Genomic DNA, 9,094 nt, shown 5'->3' with positions numbered 1-9,094 from the left:
CGTAAAACAGCATGGTAGACTGCTTTATGGAGCCGGTGATTACAAAGATCCACTTTAACCATTTTTTTCTTACTGGCAGGTGTCCCACTGGCCTGAGGCCAGCGGCTGTGAGTGTACTGCAGCTTGCGGTTTACACCAGAGTGTAGAAAATGCCGACACCAGCTGGCTGCACATAATTAAGCTGATTGCGGTCTGACAACTTGAACTGTGATACAAATATGTGATAAATATACAAAATATCTTACAAATTTGATTCTCTGACATATTTTATCTACTTTCTTTCTCCTTAACAGATATGATATCTGCACTTACAAAAACAAGCCTTGTGGAACACTGGGTAAGATTATAAAGAGAAACTTCAGCTTGTATTTGCTGTTCCCTTGCTTTATACTCAGCTCTGGATTTATTGACTGATTAGATCTTTTTAAGTTTATGCTTCCAAAATCTTGCACTTTTATAAACATGAACAATAAAAGGTAACCTAAGTGGGTTTCGGCTTTGATACATTGCTGGAAGTTTAAATTAAGTGAACTGCTGCTGTGTATTTCTTCTGTGGCAGCTGTAGTTTCTGATAAAACCTAGCAGATGACTCAAACTTACTTCTTACAGAAGAGAACTTTCTGGTTTTTTTCCATTTAACATGTGTCCATGATCTAGTTAAAAAAAATACAAGTAAAAGACCTCAGGAAAGTTAAAAACGACAAAAAAAACCCCAACCACTTACAAAAGAAACAAGCTTTGAGGTTTACACTGTTGCTGTGTTGTACACAGGGAGTACAACTTCAGATTGTTCCTTTCACAGACTTAGAGAAAAATACCATAGTGATATAAATTACAGTAACATTGAAACTCCGTAAAACAATGCTTTGACAACAGAGAAGCACACACAGCTACCTTAGGTGCAGGATGGAGACCTATTGTTCTCTCCATACGTAAATTTGTCGCTAAAAGTTATTTACTATGGTATAGTTATTACCTTTAATAGTACTTTAATATATGAAAGAAATATTATTCAAAGACTAATGTGACATTTATTTAGATTTTTTTCAGTTTGCATCCTTTCATAAGCCTCTTTCTCAGAAGTAAAGAAACAATTCTAATTCAGCTAGTTCAGACTATTAATACTTTTCTCAATCAGAGCTCATAGTTGTATTTGCTTTGACTTTCCCTGTAGTACTGTATGCTTTGATAGCCTTAACTCATCTTAATTTGTCTACAAGTTCCACTCAAGTCAGCACAAAGCTTCTGGCACAGGGATGTAGTTTACCTGGGGAAAGGTACCAGAATTTTGCCTGCTGCAAATATAAACAATATGCACAGCATGTTTTAGTAAAAGGCAAATGATGCTGATGAATTTCTAAATGTGACAGATTTTCTTTGACATCTGTGTGGAGGAGAGAGAACTGAAGATACTGTCTATATTGGTGTCATAGAATTGTCTTTGCAAGCGTTAAAAGAAGGAAGTTTGAAAGAGCATATATTCACGTATGAGCTATTTGATATTTTTACGTGATATTTTTAACACAGATCATTAGCGTTCTAGTTCTTACTGTATCAGGCTTTGGCGTAAAGGCAAATTCTGCTTCACTTGAATCCAGCATAACAGAGGATAGACTTTGGCAAATGTTTTATTAAACAAAAGGCTTGTGGTTTTTTTTTTTTTTTTTAATAAAAATCACATAGGGTATCAGTTCCAACTCAGTGTTATAGGACCCTCGGCAACACAACCATGACAATTTATTTACATTATAGGCATTGAATTGGAGAAGAGACAAGGCCCTGTGGCCCTCTTTTGCAAGGCATTTAATATGCTTAACTCCCACTGACCTCCAGTAACTAAAACTGAGCATATATTATTTAAGGAGTCTGTGAAGAAAAGTCTCAAAGAGGCCTCAAAAGGTCAAAAGAAACCTGAATCATTGGTATTCTAGGAAGACAAAGAAGTAAAGGGTTTCTTTCATGTGGCAGAGACACCTCTCTCCTATGCCCATTACCTAAAACAGGAATCATTCATGGAACCTCTTAGAAAAAATAGACCTCAGATGTCTTTGCAGCATGTCTGTGGCTCCAGTGAAGGACAACTCCTTTTTTAAATCTGAGCCATAAACCGAGTTCTTGACTTGATCTCTGTCACTTTCTGCAAGCATGGTATGGAATTACGTTAGTCTGGTCCTGTAAGTCACTGAAGCAAGTGGTCAGTTACAAGACCTGAAGATACAGATGACTTTGTTGCTCAAATGTGGTGGACTTTGCAGGGGAACATGACAGTTATGTATAAGTATTATCGTGTTGTCTTCAGAATGTTCTGCTCAGTTAGAATAGCATAGGTGAACTGTAATTATTGTTTTTTCTACAGGTTGCACACTGCAAAAAAATTGACAGTTTTCTCCATGGATAGTCTTTTTTCTTCTGATGTTTTATCCTGTTCTCAGTGGATGTGTCTACACCCATGATTTGTTTATAGCAGTAGTACTATTTTGATGCAAATTCTACAGACACACATTGTCATCTTTTGCCCATGTCAGTTTGGTTATCAGAGTAGTTTTGATGTGTGCAAACTAGATTTGTTTTGGAGAAAACTTAAGTCAGAACACATATTCCCCAAATGCTCCATATGTGCCTACGGGAGACATTACAGTCAAAATCACTACATGGACTGTATTGTCATGATATCCTGTAGTATTGTTTACCTTTAGAAGGCTTTGAACCACCTGTGTAGTGAGTATGCTCAGCCTGTGGGATTAAACTAGTCCAAACTGGAGTGTCCAGTCCACATACAGGTATGTGAGGAGCCTCATCAGTATCAGTGCTTCACACTGCTGACCCATTCGTATGGCTCCACATTACTTGCTAATGTGGGCACAGCCAGGAAGCACTTGTCATCTTACTACTTGCTTACTGTTAGTCGAAACAGAATAACTTGAAGTGCCTGCTCATATAAAGAGTATGATTTCTCTCTTCCCCCCTCCCTGCCCCATTCCCCCCATCCCCCAACCAAAGTTACACTTTTTTCAGTCATTTTTTTGTTATAGTGTAGTTAACTGAGCAGGTAATTTCCTTAAAGAAAGGATTATTGCTCCTTACAGATAAGAAACTCTAGGGAGGAATACATTAAATAAATCCAGTGTTTAGAGCTTTCTCTAGTGGGACTAAATTATGACTGCAGTATGTTGTGTGATAATCTGTTGCTGAAGAATGTTTAAGATACGGAAGAGCCGTATTCTGTAAATGCCAGTGGCTTTCTCTCTCTAGAGAAAGTTTTTAAAAGCACTTGTAATACAGTAAGGTTTTAATTCCAGAAGATGATGGGTGATAAATGGAAAAGACTTCATGGTTAAATGAATGCTTGTTATTAACATGTCTCCTCTCTCTTCATTGATGCATTCAGGTTTGGTTTTTTTAAATTTTTTTAACGTACCATGTGGGGCTTTTCATACCTAAAAAAGTTGCTTGTATGTTTTTATGAACCCACTAAACTTAAACAGATTTCTTTAGAAAAATAATGTGGATACATTTTGCTTTTCTTCAGGCTCAAGAATGTTAAAATAGAAATGCTTTCTTAAATTCCCACTCCTGGCTCAAGTTACTAGGTGGTCCCAAGTTACCAGAAGTAAAATTTATAAATCTAACCCCTAGTCTAGACATTTTCCAGCACTGACTGCAGTTCAAAAAATATTAATGTCTAGCCGGCAAAGTGAAATTCCCCCCAGTGATTTTGCAAATGACTAGAAAGTTAACCTTTTGCCAACTGCTCCTTCTGTGCATAGAGGTTATTAAAAAGAATCCAGGCATTTATAACTAGGGCTTTTAAGACTGAAACACCTTGGCATGACCCTTTGTGTCTCCTTCTGTTTATTCAGGCTTGGCCTCTGTGGCTGGAATGTGTGAGCCTGAAAGGAGCTGCAGCATTAATGAAGACATTGGCCTAGGTTCAGCTTTTACCATTGCACACGAGATTGGTCACAAGTGAGTGAGTTTAAAAAAAGAATACGTTTTAATGTATCACCTTTTTAATATTAGTTTAATAATAGAATAATAGTTTTGGGGTTTTTTTCCTGCATGGCTGTACCATCTCCATTCTGGTGCTCTGTGTTTCTGTATGTAGTATTCATGAGTGGCAGTATATTTTATTTTGTATATATTACCACGGGCTTTAAATTTAGAACTGAAGAGTCATTGTTTATCCTTTGATTTTAGATTCCAGTTAAATCTGTGCTTTTGAGATTTGGCTCACAACCTTGCCACTCTGTTTCATATTTTTAAATATCTGGCTTTGAAAATTTTCTCTCTTCCCCCTCCCCCTTTTACTTTTGTCTGCCTTTCTTTATGAAGCAAAAATGGTTAAAAGGTAATTTTTTTGCTTTTTATTATTTTGTCTTAAATGTAATTCAAGCTATTTTCATTAAAACATTGATTCTGTTGTCAATATTCATACACTAGTCATCTTTCACTCAAGCATGAAGTTTATAAAACAGTCATAGAGCAGTCATAGCATCACTTGTTACATTTTAAGCATCAGCATATCATTTTTAAGAGCGTGATGTTATGAGACTGATAAAATCTGAGTAGAGTTTGGTCTGGAAATATTTAATGTCTTCCTTCAAAAGACAGCAGTGTTAATATATTGTGATGAATCTAAAAAGGCTAGGTACCTTATATTATCAAGAGGTTTCCTTCTTTGTTTACCAACGTTGAGTTGACCAACACTGACTTACAGGTGACATGTTCTTCCAATCATTAGCTGATGCAATGAGTTCTAAACTGCTAAAAGTTCCAGTGCAGACTGAAATGGAAGCTATCAATTTGCTGATCAAAAAAAGGAGTTGAAAGTAAACAGTTATTTCCAGCCCACCTATCATGCAGGATAATCACTGGTCAAGTATGATCTCATTTATATTATGTATGAAAAAAACACTGTAGTTGTACTGAAGTAGATGAATTTTAGAATCCAAAAGCAATTGTATAAGATCTGAACAAAAATAATTTAAAACACATTAATTCAAGTTACAGCAGCATGTCTATAGACAGCTACTGATTCAAAACACTTAACTTCTACTTTTTCAACATAACTGGAATCCTTTTACAGTCTCACACTTATCAGCTGAACAATATTAATTGTAACTTCTACTACTTAGACCTTGATTCTAATTTAAAACTACAACTCTCAATTATTACACCAACAATTCTATTACAAAAATAATCTTATGAACTGCTATTATAGTTCCTTTCTTGTTATCTTCCAATGATTATATGTCTTACAAGTATACTGTAACAAACTAAAATGAAAAACATTTTTGCAAAAAAGCTCAATAATGTCTTTAAAGGAGAATTTTCATCATTTTAGATAAATCCTTCAAATACAGAAGCTCAATGAGTTTTTGTGTATTTAACATGTGAGTATCCAGAGCTGAAAATGGAATTAAAATGTTTTCTGCAGCAGAGCTAATAATAGCAGTGGTCATGCAGCAGTCAATTCATTAATTACACCTTCATATTCTGGATATGCAATCCTATGATATGGCTAGTGGTATGAGAACACTCATACAATGCCTTTGATTTTCAAGGATTTATACTGATTTCCTTGCACTATGTTTCACAATAATTTCTGTTCTTTTGAATGATGAGTGAAAACAAAGATGAAAAGACACCATCTTTATACTTCAATTTTTAACCCATATAGTTACTGATTTCAGGCCACCAGACATTTCTGTTAAAAATAACCTAAGGACATTTATCATGTAGGAGTGTGATCACAAGATATATACCTTTCAGTGCTAAAAAGAGTTAAGGTGTGTCTGTAAGCCAAATCCAAAGACAAAACAACAAAGCTTAAAATTTGGAATAAATCTAATAAACTCTCTATGCACATAGATTGCTGTGACCACATGGAATTCCTGTGATTTTTAAAGCTACTAAGTGTGGAGGAGTTTGTGGGATTAAGCTCTAATCTTGAACTCAAGTGTTCATATGCACTGATCTCATCAAGGTGGTTCAAACTCTGCCATCCTATACGCACGTAAAGTTCCCACTGATTTTCCACTTGCTGTTTGGAGAGAGGGAGGTAATCAAATCAGCATTCTTAGATAAAACGTGTTGGAATATAATCAGGTTTTGTATGTCACAAAGCTTTAAGATGACACAGATACAGAGATAAAGAAAGATTTTACTGAGTATTTCCTGCCTTTTACATATTTAAGGAAGCAAAGCTCTTATTTCTGCATTTAGGACAGAGCCTGAAACTAATCCTACTGAAGTTAATGCAAAATTATTCCTCAAAGAAAGCAGACAGGGCTCAAGCTTATTTAGCGAGAAAACTGAAACTTGCTCAAGTTCTTTAAAATGTCACTTAGAACTGAACACAAGGAAGCCTGTGCAATACATGTGAAGTATATAGGTCTTCTAATGTTTTTTAATATCCAGTGCTACTAGGAAAAAAACAATTCAAGACATACATCCTTAGATAAAATGGACATCTAAGAAGAAAGCCAGTTCCACTAAACTCAAGTAAAATGTTGTCACTGGTTTCAGCAGAGCTGAAAATTTGCCCTTATGGCCTGAATCTGCTTACTCTTATACAGGTATGAATCTGAAGTTACTCCTCACCTTCAGTTCTGTTTCACAAGGAACTGTGATAGGAGAGATTGATGTGAATTAAGCCCCTTGTTCCTGTTTTATTTGTGAAAAACATAGACCATGGCAGTCTTCAGTTTATGCTGGGTAACGACTGTTCTTCATTATGTATAGGCTAGCATTTGTAAGAAAACATGATGATAATGAAACTTAAATTAGATAATAAAACCAAGGAAAACATGACTTTATTTTCCAATACACTAATCATTTTTGCAAGAATATACCCAGGTAGCAATGTATTCTAATTATGGCTTCATTAAATATTCAAATGTTATAGGCAATAATTAATTTCCTGTAATGAGCATTCATATACCCTCATGCCTCAGTTTAACCGAAAAAAAACTCTAAGGTTTCAATGTCCAATGACTGACTTTACCTACATCACCTTCAAGCTCCATTTTTTTCATTTTTTTCCTTTCAGATGGATGGTTTCTGCTCATGATTTGTTTGAAACTTCTTATCAATTTTATGTACCAAACAGCTCGATTTCACCATTTGCTTCTCTGTATGATTTAACCAAATCATCCTAACTTGTCTTTTTTGGTTTTGACACCACTTCCTCTAACTTTATGTTGAATTTCCAAGGAATCCATTTAACCCACAGATGTTGGGTTCCAAAATGTGGAAGACTACAGAGTTAATACTTGCCAGATAGCAGCTCCAAGACAAGAAACGCCTGAAGTGACACATCATCCACATTACCCATGAGATTAGATAGGTCTAATTGCTATCAAACAAACAAACAAACAAAGAAAACCACCACAAAGGTGAAGATGGGTCATAGTTGTCACCAGGAGCTTAGTAAATACTTCACGAGCCAAAGACAACCAAAACATAAATTGTCAAGCCAACAATTACCTCAACCAACCATTAAAAATGATAACAACAGTCACATGTGTTATGAAAATGCAATATGTGAATATATTTTCTTTTTGATTCACTGACAGAATGTGTAAGAGGACCACCACAAAATCTGAGTGTAAGAATATAGATATGCAGGTTGCAAAAAACCTCAGGATGAGATGGCAGTCTGATCATTTTGAGACAGCCAAGGAAATCCTTTGCCCAAATTGGAAAAGAAGATCATATGCCTCCAAATACAGTAGGTGCATATGTCCCTGAAATGCGACCAGGCTGGGGAGGGAAGTGGAATGTGGAAAGAGGTATGAGGCAAGATTGTTGATTACATGTCCATTCCCACCCTGAATGGATCAGAAGTCATTTGATGAGGCAGATGGGAAAGAGGTCTGGGACTTCTGGGCACATCTGCAGGGCTGCTGAAGAGCCACATCAGACAGGTAGGAAATGCATGATGGATGTACAGCTGTCACTGACAACTCTGACACATCAGCAAGACAGAAACTGCAGAGATAGACTATTATCAGTTCAACAGGATGGTGAAGAATTGGAGCGGCAATTGCCTCCTGTCGTGCCATAATCAAACAGGAAGTGTTAGTGTGCCCTCCAAGGGCATTTAAAAAGGAAAAATCTCTAGTCTTTTTTGGCAGGGTATGAGCATGCCCATGCTAAAATATATATCTATAGCACTGAATTAAAAAGTGAAAGGGACCACACTCCTGGACACTGAAATTCTCTTATCTGTATTATCAAACTGTTTTAAAAGTCCATCAAATTGTTAAAAAAAAAAAAAAATCCTTGCACAGATTTGGCCCATGATAACAACTAATCTCAAAGAATTCCCAGGAAAAGTTCAGAAGGTGGCCCCACACAATCATGAACAGGCAAAACATATGAAGCTACTCTGCTCTGGACAAGTCAGCCTATTAATGTGGACAGAAGAAGTTCTGTGCCAGTGGTCCTCAGCGCAAGAAAAAAGTCACTGACATGTTTATTTAATTTATTCATGTAGATGTAAGCTATGGACTATCTCTTGAAGAAGTCTCCGTTATCTGCAACTCTGATTTGCAGAAAAATCCCTTTCCTTTGCAAATCTGATGAGGAGTATGATCCTGATCATTTGAGTAGGACGCTTAAGTCAATATATAAGAAAGATGAGTTCTCTGTAAATACTGTAAGCACTGCTCAATCTTGTCAGATAAGTTATCTGCAGCTACAGCCAATCCCAGACACATACGGGGAAGACAGACATTTCTCTCCCATCTAGCTGTCAGCTTGTGGGCCTAATGCATGTAATTGTGCAACTACGAAGTTCACACAGAGTTCTATGCAAGCAAGTGTATTCCCTTATTAAAAAAGGGTTTGAAGGTCAGAAAGCATCACGATGATTCAATCATACCTCTGCCCACCTCTAGCATAAAAAGTTAATTTATTGTAGAAGCTATATAGGATAAAAAGGTGTTCCTTAAAAGCTATTCAATCTCACGTTAAGAGATGTTTTCAATATAATTTGAGAACACCTGTACTAGGTTATCCAGTTCATCTGCCTTTCCCTCCACAGCAGTCATTTTTGAGTGCTTGCAGGGATAAGAGGACAGCAGAGACT

Source organism: Aquila chrysaetos, chromosome Z, assembly GCF_900496995.4.
Source record: "Aquila chrysaetos chrysaetos chromosome Z, bAquChr1.4, whole genome shotgun sequence".
In the NCBI taxonomy this organism is placed as follows: Eukaryota; Metazoa; Chordata; class Aves; order Accipitriformes; family Accipitridae; genus Aquila; species Aquila chrysaetos.
Note: the sequence above shows the minus strand (reverse complement) of the source record.